Source organism: Peromyscus californicus, unplaced genomic scaffold (genome assembly GCF_007827085.1).
Source record: "Peromyscus californicus insignis strain IS unplaced genomic scaffold, ASM782708v3 Scaffold_2__1_contigs__length_46816999, whole genome shotgun sequence".
In the NCBI taxonomy this organism is placed as follows: domain Eukaryota; kingdom Metazoa; phylum Chordata; class Mammalia; order Rodentia; family Cricetidae; genus Peromyscus; species Peromyscus californicus.
This window is the reverse complement of record NW_026294540.1, coordinates 38,151,197-38,166,722: the sequence shown is the minus strand read 5'-3', so window position 1 is coordinate 38,166,722 and position 15,526 is coordinate 38,151,197. Positions and strand designations below refer to the sequence as shown.

General features: G+C 48.2%; 1 pseudogene; it reads left to right on the top strand.

The window, feature by feature from the left end:
• Positions 1 to 11,942: 11,942 nt before the first annotated feature.
• LOC128120558 (microtubule-associated protein 4-like) lies at positions 11,943 to 13,322 on the top strand (annotated as a pseudogene).
• Positions 13,323 to 15,526: the final 2,204 nt, after the last annotated feature.

Genomic DNA, 15,526 nt, shown 5'->3' with positions numbered 1-15,526 from the left:
CCAATATCTGTGAGTTTGAGGCCAGCCTGGTCTATAGAGCGAGATCCAGGACAGCCAGGGATACACAGAAAAACTCCATCTCAAAAAAAAAAAAAAAAAGAAAATAAAGAAAGAAAAGAAAAAAGAAAGAAAGAAAAACAGAAATGCCTAACATCACCGATAGCTTCTCTTCTAATCCCATAAGCAAAAGTGACTGGACCAGTCCGTCCCGTCTCAACACCAACACTGAGCTGTGTCATCATACCATTAACAGGGACTCCCTGGTCCAATGGTTCTGTCTTTGCACAGCATCTTGACTGTTGCCACATGCCACTCTTCAGCTCTTTCCTTCACCTGAGGGGAAGAAGAGAACAGAGAAGCGATTTTGAAGTTCAGAGTTCAGGGAGTCCTGGACAGGGCATCATGGCTACAGCGTCCACCTCTTGCCTAGGTATAAGTGGATGAGCCTTGCATGGGGGAGCTGGGTGGATGCTGCCTTTTCTGAGCAGAGGACAATGACTCGGATTCCTTCTCTGGGAAAAAGGTATCAGGGAGTTGGATGAAGTGACTGATTTTTATGAACCATTCCAACCCTTGGTTCTGACATTTCATGGGGTAAAGACTGGTAGAGTGTCACAAGTCTATAATCCCAGCCTGTGGGAGGATAAGGCAGGAGGATAGTGAGTTTTGAGGCATATCTAGCTCCTGCTGAAAACAACACATGGGGCCTGTTTGCTGTGAGAAGAGGGGAGAGCCATGTCAGAAAGACACAAAGGAATAATATAGATAATTGCCTGACTTGGAGGTCATACAAATCTAGGGGAAAAGGTGATGGAGGTTGGGGAACTTGCTCAGTAGATAAAACATTTGTTTTGCAAGCTTGAGGACCACACTTCAGATTTCTAAAACCCCACACTAAAAAAACTGGGCGGTGGTGGCACAGGTCTTTAATCCCAGCACTCAGGAGGCAGAGGCAGGCGGATCTATGTAAGTTCAAGGCCAGCCTGGTCTATAAATTGAGTTCCAGGACAGCCAGGGCTGTTACACAGAGGAAACTCTGACCCAAAGAGAGAGAGAGAGAGAGAGAGAGAGAGAGAGAGAGAGAGAGAGAGAGAGAGAGAGAGAGAGAGAGAAGAAAAAAGAAAAGGGAAAGAAAAAAAAGCCAGGCAGGCAGGCATAGTGACTGCTTGCACTTGAGGTGTGGAAGTGGGCTATCTGGGATAAGCTGGCTAGCTACACTCGCCAAATCGGCGAGTTCCAGGCTAATCAGGAGACCATGTCTCAGTAAACAAAGTGTCCAGGGATCAGGGAAGACACCAACATCAACTTTGGGCATCTATGTGCACCTTGCACACACATGTGCACCTATATACATGCAAACAGGCTTACATATTCCCATCACACACACAGACAGGAGGATTTTTGGGTAAATAAGCTGGAGCTGTTGTCTCCCCTTCCCTCTCTTCCTGGTACTCGTGTTACCCAACTCATCATCAAAAGCCGGGAAGACTTTTGGCAAAAGGCACACTCCCCCCTGTTTTGAGACAGGCAGCTCAGTGTGGCTCTTGACCTGACTTCCACCTTCACGCTGTGCTCTTCCCTCCCCTCAGAGCCAGCTGCTCCACCTCCTCAAGGCGTCTTGGCTTTCGTGTCTTTGATGGTGACCTCTTAGCTCTCGGTTTTCTACAGGTGCTTGCAGTGGCCCTTTTCTTGCTGGACCCACCTGGGCATACCTGCATGCCAGCAGAGGAGAGACATGAGCTAGAGCTGTGTACCACTCCGGATCTCGGCACTTTGGAGAGATAGGGGCCTGGATCCCGATTGACACGCAATGGGGTTTGGTGGCTGTAGCTAGAGTTTTCCTGCCTGGCCCACAGTCAGGACAAATCTCTCTCACCCGCCAGTCCCACAGCTGCTCAGACCCAACCAAGTAAACACAGAGACTTATATTGGTTACAAACTGTATGGCCATGGCAGGCTTCTTGCTAATTGTTCTTATAGCTTAAATTAATCCATTTCTATTAATCTATACCTTGCCACATGGCTCATGGCTTACCGGCATCTTCACATGCTGTTTGTCATCATGGCGGCTGGCAGTGTCTCTCTGACTCAGCCTTCCACTTCCCAGCTTTATTCTCCTCCTTGTCCCGCCTATACTTCCTGCCTGGCCACAGGCCAATCAGTGATTTATTTACCAACCAATCAGAGCAACACATTTGCCATACAGAACATCCCACAGCAGGTGGCCTTATTTGATATCCAGTGACATTAGACTTATGCACTCGTAACTAACTCTCCCCGAACCTCACAGAGCTCTTGTCAGCTGGGGGCGTTCAAGTAAAATCGTTCATATCATGCCCACATGGGACACACAGTGTGTAGCTGGAGGGCTCAGAACTATATGCTACAGGGAACAAGTGCATTGCTTGACACGGATACAGTCATGCCAAGGACCGATGCCTCAGCCCCATGGGAGTGGCAAAGCCTTCCCCAGGTGAGGCTCAGAGCGATGGCCAAGCCTTCCTCTGGTCTGTGTGCAAATGTTGACAGTGTGTGCAGAAAATGTCCCACAGACCTTTCTCCCCTGGGATGTTTATGGACTGAAGACTGCTCCCCTACAGAGACAGCCCCTACCTGACTAGCTAAACCTGCCCCCTTCTTCAGCTGTAAACAATAACCCCGCCTCCCTGTTTATCTGTAATAACCCCACCTCCCTGTTTATCTGTATGTAATAACCCTGCCTCCCTGTTTATCTGTATGTAATAATCCTGCCTCCCTGTTTATCTGTATGTAATAATCCCACCTCCCTGTTTATCTGTATGTAATAATCCCACCTCCCTGTTTATCTGTATGTAATAACCCTGCCTCCCTGTTTATCTGTAATAACCCCGCCTCCTTGTTCATCTGTATGTAATAATCCCGCCTCCCTGTTTACCTGTATGTAATAATTCTGCCTCCCTGTTTATCTGTATGTAATAACCAGTCCTCTCTGTTCAACTCTGTATAATAAAGTGAGCCGGGCGGTGGTGGCGCACGCCTTTAATCTCAGCACTCGGGAGGCAGAAGCAGGTGGATCTCTGTGAGTTCGAGGCCAGCCTGGTCTACAGAGCAGGATCCAGGACAGGCTCCAAAACTACACAGAGAAACCCTGTTTCGAAAAAAACAAACAAACAAAAAAATAAAGAAATTGAGTTCCTGGGGTGCTGTGATTTTTTTCATCTGAGAGCCAAGGCCACCCGATCCCAGCGTTTCTGTCTCTGTGTGTGTCTGTCATTTCTCTATTCCCTCATTGCCCGAGTTAGGTCAACCCTTGGAGCCATTCAGGGTGCAACATCCCACAGCAGCTCACTTCCTCTCTCTGCTCCCTCATTCCCAAATACATTCCAAAGAAAGCCACACTCTGCCAAACATGAGTCTATGACCTTGAAACAGTGTCAAATAAAGCCCTTAATGTTCCTGAACTCTCGGCATTTCCAATAAGTAGAAAGACTGATGATAAACATCAATATCCCTGGAGACAGCTCTCTGGTGAAACACATGCCCAGCACATCGAAGGCCTTAGGTCCGATACCCAGTACCCTGAAGTCTGTATTCCTTTATCTCCATAGTAAGGATAATGGAATCTGCCATTCAAGGTTTGTGTGAGCCCTGAAGGGACCCAGGTGAAAGTGTTTGTGACACGTCTATGACAACCACCTCTTGGCTTCCTCCGATTAAGTCAGGTAGAATGCCTCCCCTCCTCCTTGAAAGGTCGGCCATCAATGGCTCCTCTACCCAGAGTCCTCCAGCCTCACATTCAGCCTTTGACAAAATCATGTGTACCTTGTAATTCTTTCCCCGCCTCGTGTGTTTGGCTTTGGGCCTCTTCAAAGCAGGTTTCCATGTCCCCTGCAGGTCTCTATGAATGAATCCACAGAGGCCCTTCAGGCTGAGTTGGCCTGATCCTCAGGTGCCAGGCTCTACTCATCAACTTGGGTAACACCTGCACTTACAGCCATCAGGGCCATGCAGGCCCTCTCATCCGCTGAGCAGAACCCACTGATGAGTCAGTTCCTAGTACTCGCTGGTGATGTGCTGCACATCTGACTCCAGTTGCACTTGACCACGAGGAGGCTTTGGTTCTGGAGGAGGAAACAAAATCATGGCCATGAGGATTCAGGAAAGAAAACTGCTCTCTTGCTGAAAACCCTTCAGGAGCTGACCCTGGGCCCTGGCATGGCTGAGGGTCTCTACTGCACTCCTCTCTGGAGTAGTAACACCATGGAGGCCAGAGAAAGTTGTAATCTTAGAACCAACCCTGAACTCAGAACTGGTTCAAGCCCTAGAGTAGTAGTTCCAACCTTCCTTTTTTTTGAGCTGAGGATCGAACCTAGGGCCTTGTGCTTGCTAGGCAAGCGCTCTACCACTGAGCTAAATCCCCAACCCAAGTTCCAACCTTCCTAATGCTGTGACCCTTTAATACAGCTCCTCAAGTTGTGGTGACCCCCAACCCCTGCCACAACCATAAAATTATTTTCGTTGCTACTTCATTCATAACTGTAATTTTGCTACTATTACAAATTGTAATGTAAATAGTTTTAGAGATCAAAGGTTGCCAAAGGGGTTGTGACCCACAGGTTGAGAACCATTGCCCTACTCTTCTACCTATATGAGAAAATTCTTTATCTCTCTAGACTTTGGTCTTATCTCTAAAATGTCTCTATATCTCATGCACATTAATTTGGAGGTAGGGGAGTTCACATGAGCCAATCAGGATTTAGTTATGCTGGCAAACAAGTGTGTCAGGGCCTGAAGCAATGTTTACGTTGACACCAGTAGCAGATGGGAGTCACAGATGTTGACTTGGGGTAAGCCACTCCGTTCTCTGGGCTGCAACTTTTCATTTGTGTGTGTTTATGGATGTATGTGTGTGTATTAGTCAGGGTTCTCTAAAGTAGCAGGATTTATCAATGAATCTCTTACACACACACACACACACACACACACACACACACACACACACACAAGAATTTATTAGAATCACTTACAGGCCATGGTTCAACTAACCCTACAATGGCGGGCTATGAATGGAAAGTCAAAGAATCCAGAAGTTGCTCAGTCCACAAGGCTAAATGTCTCAGCTGGTCTTCAGTGTACACTGGAACCCTGAAGAAGTTGGCTCTAATGCCAGTGAAGGAATGGACTTGCTAGCAAGGCGAGAGCAAGCAGATAAAGAGAGCAAAACCTTTATTCTTCCACATCTTTATATATTGTCTTCCAGCAGAAGGTGAGGCCCAGATTAAAGGTGCATCTTTCCCACCTCAAGATCCAGATCAAAGGTGTGCATCTCCTTACTTCAAAGGTCCGGACTAGAAATGGATTCACCCACTTCAAGCCAAGCAAAAATAATCTCTCACAGGTGAGCCCTCCATTTCTGGATCGTAGTTCATTCCAGATGTAGTCAAGCTGACAACCAAGAACAAGTCGTCACAGTGTGCTTGCATGTTGAGCTCAGAGGACAACCTCGCGTCAGTCCTCGCTTTCCATCTTCCTTGAGACAGCATCTCGAGCTCACCACTGCACACCAGGCTAGTTGGCCCATGAGCTTCTGAGGATTCATTTGTCCCTGCCTCCCATCTCCTCGTGGGAATGCTGGAATGGCAGACACGGGCTGCTGGGTTTGGCTTTACATGCATTCTGCAGGATCCAACAAACTCAGGTCCTCACGATTTTGAGGCAAGCGCTTTACCCACATCTCTCCAGTCCCCAGATTTTCATTTTTACAATGAAAGTCAGGGCTGGGGAAATAGCTCAGGGTTTGAGAACTTGCCTAGCAGGTCTGAGATCCTGGATTTGAACCACACACTGTAAAACAAACAAACCGGATTTAATGAACGTCAGACTCTAGGGTATTCAGGATACCTTTTAATTCAAAGTTCAGTCCTCAGCTACACTGGATGTAACAGTGGTCCCCAATATTGGCTAAATCATAATTTTCTAGGGATCTTCTGAAAATCAGTCAGGAATCTCTATGGCAGAGCACAGGATTCTATGTTCTGAAAACTCCACATTTACGACAGGGAAGCAGCTGTTTCTCTGTGAGTTTGAGGCCAGCCTGGTCTACATACTTCCAGGCTAGTCAGGGCTGCACAGTGAGACCCTCTCTCACAAGAAAAAAAAATAGGAAAAGTCCATATTTTTTTTAAAGTACATATTTATAATGAATATATCTGTGCTGTTATCTAAAGTAATTAGAATGATATATTTATGTTACAGCTTTTAAATTTTTTAAAAATTTTTTTGTTTGTTTTTGAGAAAGGGTTTCTCTGTGTAACTCTGGCTGCCCTGGAAATTCACTCTGTAAACGAGGCTGACCTCTAACTCAGAGATCCACTTGCCTCTGCCTCCTAAGTGCTGGGATTAAAGACATGTGCCACCACCACCCGGGTAAAAAAAGATTTTTAAAATTAAAATTTATTTTTAATTTTATGACTATGTGTGGATGCCTGCACATATGTATATGCACCATGTGCATGCCTGGTCCCTCATAATAGGCCAGAAGAGGGCACTGGATCCCCTGGAATTGGAGTTACAGGAGGTTGTGTGCTGCCATGTGGGTACTGGGAACTAAACTCAGTTCCTCTGCAAGAGCAGCCAGTGCTTTTAACAACTGAGCTCTCTCTCAGCCCCATTAAAAATGTTAAAATAGCTGGGTGTCGATGGTGCCTTTAATCCCAGCACTCGGGAGGCAGAGCCAGGCAGATCTCTGTGAGTTTGAGGCCAGCCTGGTCTACAGAGTGAGATCCAGGACAACCAAGGCTACACAGAGTAACTCTGTCTCAGAAAAACAAAAAACAAACAAAAATGTTAAAATAATGTTTATGTGTGTGTCTGTGTAGGAATACATGTACACAAGTGCAGTTGCCCATGAAAGCCAAAAGTAGAGGCCAGATCTCCTGCAGCTGGAGTTACAGATGGTTGTGAGCCGCTTGACATGGGTGCTGGGAACCAAACTCAAGTCCTCTGGAAGAGCAGAAAGTGCTCTTAACTGCTGAGCTGTTTCTTCAGTCTCAGATGTTTTGTTTTGTTTTTCAAGACAGGGTCTCTCTGTGTAGTCCTGACTGTCCTGGAACTTGCTCTGTAGACCAGGCTGGCCTCAGACTCACAGAGATCCACTTGCCCCTGCCTCCTGAGAGCTGGGATTAAAGGTATGTGCTGCTACCACTGCCCGGCTCTTTTCCTTCTCTCTCTCTCTCTCTCTCTCTCTCTCTCTCTCTCTCTCTCTCTCTCTCTCTCTCTGTCTCTCTCTCTCTTTCTCATTTTTCTTTTCTTTCTTTTTTTTTTTTTTTGGAGACAGTTTCATGTAACCCAGGCTGGCCTCGAGCCCACTCTGTAGTTGAGGATGACCTTGACCTCCAGATTCTCTTGTCTCTACCTCCCGACTGCTAGGATCACAGGAGTGCACTGCCATCCTGTCCTGTTCAGGCAGTGAAGGGGGTCCAAGGCCTAATGAATGCTAAGGGAATGCCTTACCAACTGAGCCACATCCCCCGTCCCATCAGAGCTCCAGTTTTTCATCTATGAAAAGGGAAAGCTGATTTCTGTTTCAGAGGGATGCTATAAGGATTAAGGGCAGTAATAAGGGGAAAAGCACAGCCAGGCTCAAAATGTGAGGGATCATTATGACATGGGATTGCTTTGCAGCTGTGGTGAAGGGTCCTCCTTCACTACCATGAAAAACAGGCCTTAAGCAGAAGTACTACATCATGGTCCTAAAGGACCTGGCTGTAGGTAGAAGGGACAATAATGGAGGAAGGTAGTTAAATACTTCATAAAAAAGAGAAGAAACTTCAGTTAAAACTCATGGCATATACATGGGGCAGCTCATCGTCAAGAAAACAAAGTCAGCTTTCCACAGGTATTAGAAAGAGCTAGAAATAAGCTCTTTCTAGCTTATTTGTAAGCTAGAAATGTATGTACATATGTATGTATATATGTATGTATGTATATAGCATATGTGTATGTGGGTTGTGTGTGTGTGTGCAGCACTTGGGTACTTGTAAGGCCAAGGCAGAAGGATCAGAAGTTTGAAGCCTGTCTGGATCTGGTTAATTCAAAACTTCAGAGCTGGGGTGAGGAGTAAAGTATAAGTTCCAGGTTGTTTGTTGATTGAACAACCTAGCCTTGAACTGGCTGTATAGCTGAGGCAATCCTCCCAGGCCCATTTCCTTTGTGCTGAGGTTATAGGCATGTGTCACTGTACCAGAAAGTTCAATTTTGGGTTTTTAAGTGGGTTCATAAGTGCTGACCCCAATGGGTGCATGATGTGTGCAAGCTCATGATGTGTGTGTGAGAGGCTACGCTCATGGATGTGCAGATTGTCTGCCAAGCCAAGCTCTCCTCTAGGTCACCCTGTGTCACAAGGAGTGCAGTTCTGCTAAGCAGCTGTAGATGGACACCTTGTGCCATCAGCTTGGGTGGCCCTTTAAATCCCAGTGGGATTTTCTTCCTTTTCCAGGAAGTGGGGCAGTTGCAGGGTGGCCCCGGGCCCAATGAGTCAAGGTCAAGAGGCCACTCTGAGTCAGCCTGGATTCACCTGCCAGCTCCAAGCTTAGACTCGATGGATGAGTGAGCTGGGATTATCCAGATTTCATCAACCAGGCCCTGCCCATATATGCCGCCAGACTTGGCCAGGTCCAGGCCCTTGATTGTGAATGGGTTGTGTGTGTGCACTCATGCTTATGGTGACCAGAGAACAACCCTGTGTATTGTTTCTCAGGCGCTGTGCACTTTATTTTGAGACAGGATTTCTCACTGGCCTGGAACTTACTCCTTTGGCAAGGTTGGCTGGCCAGGGAGTCCCAGGGAGCCTCCTGTCTCCATACCCCCCAACACTGGGATTACTGGTACGCACCCCAACCCCCCATTTTTATGGGGACTGAACTTAGGTCCTTGTGCTTGTAAGACAAGTACCTTATAGATTCGCACCCCCGCCTTGCTTCTTAAAATTGTTAAACAGGGCCTGGGGAAATGGCTCAGGGGTTAAGAGCACTTGCTACTTTTCTAGAGGACCTGGGTTCAATTCCCAGTACCCACGTTAGGTGGCTCACAACTGCCTGTAACTCCAGTTCGAGAGAATCTGACATCCTCTTCCAGCCTCTGTGGACACAGGTAGCATGCAGATACTCTTGGTTCACTGCAGAATCTTGGTGCTAGAAAGAACCACAGGGTCTGTGTTCAGAACCTGTCCATTGTTAACCTCTCTAATGGATGGATGGTCCCTTCTCTGCAATGTGGATCCTTCAAAGGAGGTGACTGCCCTGGAGTAACTCGGTCCTTTGGAAATCTTCCTTCTTGCAATGGAAGGTTTTTCCAGTAGCCCTCAAACTGCAGAAGCTGTAGCCAGCTCTGAAGCTAACTCTCTGACACAAGATTTGAGCTTTGTGTTTCTGGAGGTGGAACTCAGGGTCTTGGGCACACTAGGCACACACTGTACAGCTGAGCCACATCCCCAACTTCTCACTAGAGAATTCTAGGTAATTACACTACCACGGAACCACGCCTCCATCCTCTCATTGGCAGATTCTAGGCCGGTGCTCTACCACTAAGTCAATCCCACCAGCCCCTCACTGGGGGATTCTAGGCAGGTGCTCTACCACTGAGCCACACCCCAGTCCCTCACTGGGGGATTCTAGGCAGGTGCTCTACCACTGAGCCACACCCCAGCCCCTCACTGGGGGATTCTAGGCAGGTGCTCTACCACTGAGCCACACCCCCAGCCCCTCATTGGGGGATTCTAGGCAAACACTTACTCTACCACTGAACTATACACTCAACTTTGATTTTGAGTATTTCTTATCTTTGATTTATTATATTGAACAGTGTCTTTATTTTATATTGTTGTTGGGAGAGAGGATCTTCTATGAAGTTTAGGCTAGCCTGGAAGTTAGGATCTTCCTGCATCAGCCTCATGCATTCTGCTCTTACAGTCAGAGCCACCATATTCAGCCCACACAGTTCCTTTGAGTCTAAAGATCAAACAACTGGACTAGACCCTTTTGAAGGGGACTTTCTGCCCAATGGTCTTATGCTTCTGTGGCATCTTTGAAAGGAAAGAGACCCTGATTAAGGAGAAAACACAGGCAGAGAAATGAAATCATTGTACCCTTGGCTGTGAAGCGGCAGGTAGACACCATGGGAAGGAAGGGCTGGGGTTGGTGGGTGCTGGACCCCAGGTGGTCTCTAGGCAGCCCTCACTCACCCTGTAGAAGTTGGTACCCAACATGGAGGAGGACCTTCTCTTCTGCTTCTTGCCTCCAGCTGAGGAGGCAAAGCATATTTTGTGCCAGTCTCCAGCACAGGGACAGACAGTCTCATTGAGCAGTCTATGCCAAAGCATATGCATTCTCTAGTCTAAAAATGCTTTTCTGGCTGGGCAGTGGTGGCGTACACCTTTAATCCCAGCACTCAGTAGGCAGAGGTAGATAGGTCTCTGAGTTTGAGGTCAGCCTGGTCTATAAAGACAGGACAGTCAGGGATACACAGAGAAACCCTGTGCTTTTCTGGAGCAGGAACGGTGATACATGCCCATAATCCTGGCATGGGAGGCTGAGTTGGGAGGGTTTGTAAGCCTAAGGCCTGCCCGGGTGGGCGACAAAGCCAGACTGTCCCAAAACTCAAATAAAGAACAAAAACAGCTTTTCTAGACACTAGGTATGCATATGGATCGTGAGTGGTCACTGAAGCCAGAGCATTGGCAGACCCTGTCTAGCCACATGGCCCCACAGGACAACGTTTCCCTTTGGGGCTGTGGCCTTCCCCAGCATCGCCTGCACGACTGGCTGCACCGAGCCTCCTTGACACTCAGCTCATTTTCTGCATGGGCCCTGTTGTCTGTCTGTTAGCTATGGCAATCAGGATCTCGAACTCTGAAAAAATCCTCCATGAGGGCTTCTGGAGTCATTGCCGAGGACCTCGCAGGTTACAACTCTGTAGGGTCATTGCCAGGTAAAGGGGGTGCCCCCTCCATGCCGGGTAGAAGGCTCTCTGTACATCCAGGTCATTGGTTCTTATTCTGCTTGGTGCCTCTAGTAAGATGGATAAGGAGAAAGCAGCCTTCAAGATTCTTCCACCGAGCAGAGGGGACTGAGAAAAGTGAAAAGTCAAACCTTTGCTCTTCCCCTCTCCCGTTTAACCTCTAGACATCTGTCACCCCAGTGCCTGGTTTAGGTCCTTCGAGGAAGCTCACGGGTCCCATTTGATTTTGGATTTTCCATCACTATAAATCTGGAGCTCGCCTCACCCCGGTGTGGGTGAAGAAGACAGAACACAGCAATCTGCTTCCAAACCTTCTGCTCACTCAGAGACTCTGTCCAATTCACTTTTGAGTAATTGGCATCGTTGGGGCTGGTGATGTGCAATCTCGGCCCCGATGCCCAGTGCAATCGCAAGCTTTTCTGACGATGCTGCCACAGGCTGCCGGCTTCCTGCACTTGAACCCACAGGGAATCTGTGGGCTCTGCTGGTAACAGGCGCATTGATGCTTACAGCAAAATTAAAATCCAGAGGAAGTCAACACTTCCTTATAAGCTAGATGGACGGATGCTAGCTTCCCATTCATTATCCAGAGAGAACCCTGGCCCTGTCTGCACTTGATTTCCTTCTTTCCCAATGACTACGTTTGTCATGCCCCTTCATTGGTCTGACAGCTAGGAGTGGTCAGAAGGATATATTATTGAGTTGGGTATAATTAATAGGCTTATGTGTTTTTCTTTTTCCACTTGTGCATGCGTGTGTGTGTGTGTGTGTGTGTGTGTGTGATCATTTCAAGCCAGCAACAATGCTCAGCTCAGCCATCCAGAGGAGGACTATGAACCCTGGTGTTGCCCTGGTGGGTTTGGTGGCACTAACTCCTGGTGGCTCCCTAACAGGCATCCTTGGCCACATGGCTTTGGAATTCTCCAAAGGAGAAGTGTGGGGCATACATGGGCTGCAAAGAGCAGCTGCCAAATAAAGCATTGGAAATGATGGCCGAAGAGAAGACCGCTGATGTGGCGCCATCTAGAAAAACAGAGCTATCTTCATCCACAGACACGACACCAGGCACAGGACCCGAAGTGGCATTGGCTAAAGATACAGAAGAGACCAGGAAACCAGATGTGATGCTGTCAGAGGTATGCAGCCATCCAGTGAATCCGATCTGTTCCTGGCTGAGGACATGGAAGGACGTGTAGGAACGGAGGTGGCCCCTGTTAAGGATGTCATATTGCCGACAGAAGATGTATCTTTGACCAAGGATATGGCACCTCCTACAGAAACTGAAATGGTCCCAAGCAAGGATGTGACACTGCCCAAAGAAACAGAGCTCACGTTTGCAGTAAAAATGGACTTGGTACCACCTGAGGATATGGTGCTTCCCAAAGAAACAGAGCTAGCCCCGGTCAGTGTCATGGTTTCCTCCTCAGCAGTAGAAGCGGCACTGGCAAAGGATGCTGAGTCCTCTGCGGAAATACCTTCGGCTGAGGAGATGGACTTGTCCTCAGAAACAGAGGTGGGCTTGGCAAAGGGACTTGGCACTGCCCTCAGACATCCTGATGATCTTGACAAAGGATGTAACATTGCCCTTAGAAACAGAGGGATCTCTGGCCGAGAGCGTGACTCCATCTCTGGAAAGTGAAATGACCCTGGATAAGGATATGGCTCCACCTCCTGAAGCAAAATTGGACATGGTCAGAGATATGACTCCACTCCCAGAATCAGAAGTGTCTCTGGGCAAGGAAGTGATTATACTTTCAGAAACAAAGGTGACTAAGATCAACAATTCGACCCCTCTTTCAGAAAAAGAGATGACCTCAATCAAGGACATTTCTCTGCCTCCAGAAACAGAGGCTCCCCTGGCTGAGGATGCCGTTCTGCCCTTAGGAACAGGGTTGACCCTGGACAACAACGTGACTCCAGCCAAAGATGTTGCACTACTCTCAGAAACAGAAGTAGCAGCAGCTCAAATTAAAGACAAGGAAAATGCACAGACCCAAGAGCTAAGTAAAGACTCCCAGTTAGAATCTGTCCAGCACAAGGGCAGTCAGCAGTACCTCCTTGCATGATTCTACCAGAACCAGTCAAAGCTGCAGACCAAAAGTCTAACTTGCCAGTAGATGAAGGTACTGTTAGAGAACTTAGAACAGAAGGAAACCTCTGGCAGTCAGTCTTCTGAACTTTCTTCAGGTATGTTTCCCGGTGACTCATTTGCTCCCATGGCTGTTGCATCTCAGGAGTGGTCTGTGGAAGCCTCAGACTCTCCATACTCAGAATCCTTGGTTTCTCCAGAAGGTAGTATAGAAACCCTACAGCCGGCAGCAGAGTGATCCAAGGAAATAGAAGTGGAATCAGTAAAAGAGGCTTACTGCCCACCCATAAACGAGTTCTTGCTTGACTTGACTCCCCACTGCGTCTGATTGTCTCCGGGTAAGAGGGAGGCTGGGGAATGGGCGAGCGGCGCGCACTTGTCTTTCCTCGGTTCCAGGCCACCTCTTCATGGGTGACCTAAGTTCCTGGTGGGGCAGGTCCCCACAGAGAAGGGATGAAATATGACCCGTGGTTCATTTCAATCGGCAGAGTACCTTGATACATCGTGGTTTGTGCCAGTTAGAGGAGGGAGCCAGTGATGGGGCAGGGGGATGAATGGCAGAGTGCAGGGAGCTACAGAGGTCACCAAGGCTGGCACTGAAGGTGCCTGTGTCATGGATGAGCCTGAAGTAGGTCATAGGTCCCTTCCCTTTGCCCACCTTAGACTTGAGGAAGGTGCTGGATTTTCCTGAGTAATTGCCCAGACAGGGCTGCCTTGAATGTGGCATCTATGCTTTGGAGAAGATACATGATTCTTCTAAGAACATGCCCATGGGGCTGTTAAGGAGGAAGACAGAATGGTGTTGGAGGAGGCTGCAGGACCCCCAAAAGTTCTCACTGGGGGCAGTGATAGAGATGTGGAGACAAGCACAGGCATGGAGGAACAGCTCATGGCACTCCAAGGCTTTCTCTTTTCTTCCTCTTTCTTTCTTTCTTTTATTTTTTTTAGACAGGGTCTCTCTAACATAGCCCTGGCTGTCCTGGAACTCACTCTGTAGACCAGGCTGGCCTCGAACTTATAAAGATCTGCCTGCCTTGGACTCCCTAGTGCTGGGATTAAAGGTCTGTGCCATCGCCACCACCACCTGGGCCAGGCTGTGCTTCCAAGTTCCATGGCCACTTAGACATGACAGAAGCTGGATCCTTGAGTCCAACAGAAGGCAAGGGGAGCTCTGGAAGAGCCACACGCCCAGCTCTGTTATGTGGGCTCTGAGGATCCAGCTCAGGCCCTCGTGCTTGCTCGGCAAGCAATCTACTGGCTAAGCCAGCTCCCCAACCCCAGAAGATACCTCTCATATTAAAGGCCTTCAACCCGACCACCACAGACAACCTGGGAGGCAGAGGCCGCCCCCCAGTTCCAGCCACTTCTTTCTCAGATCCTTCCCTAGCCAAATGGAGACACAGCTGGTTTCCAGAACACCTGCCCTCGCACCTGGTTGAAACAAGGCCGGAGGGCATGACTCATAGTTTCCACATGAGAAACTCGTGTCACACTCTCACCTCATTCATGGGTTTCTTCCGTCTCTTCTTTTCCTTCCGAACACTTCCCGTGTAATGACTCACTTAAAAACTCACTCTATTGCTGAGCATGGCGGCGCATGCCTTTAGTACCAGCACTCGGGAGGCAGACACAGGCAGATCTCTGAGTTCCAGGCCAGCCTGGTCTACAGAGCAAGTTCCAGGACAGCCAGGGCTACACAGAGAAACTGTTTTGAAAAACAAACAAACAAAAAAAGAAAGAAAGAAAGAAAAAGAAAAAGAAAGAAAGAAAGAAGAAAGCAAGCCCATTATTTGAAAGAAAAGCTGCAGCTGTTCACTCCCATTTGCATCAAAGTGAAGAATTTTAAAAGGTTTATATCTTTTTTTTTTTTCAAGACAGGGTTCTCCTATGTAGCTCTGGCTGTTCTGTAACTCCTTCCCTCTGTAGCCCAGGCTGGCCTTAGAACTCACAGAGATCCGCCTGCCTCTACCTCCTGAGTGCTGGGATTAAAGGCGTGCGCCGCCGCCGCCGCCGCCGCCGCCGCCGCCGCCGCCGCCGCCGCCACCACCACCTGGCTCAGTAAGCACTCTTAACTGCTAAGCCAGTTTAGCTAAATGGGCAATCTTCAGGTTCAACCAGCACTCCTTCTCCAAAAACTGGGTAAATACTGAGTGATCGGTCCTAGAAACATCTCTCCAGCTAAGTGGAAGGTTTCTAAGCTGTATTGGAAAAAAAAGACCCACAGAGCTGGAGATGTGGCTCAGGTGGTAAAGTACTGCCTGGCATGCATAAATCCCTGGGTTATGTCCCCAGGAATATAAACTAGGTTTACACAGTTGTAATCCTCCCACTTGGAGGTAGAGGCAGGAGGATTAAGGTCCTCTTTGGCTACATTTCGAGTCTGAGACTAGTCTAGGATATGTGAGAGCATGGATCCAATGTAGTTGCCTATGAGTAGGAGAC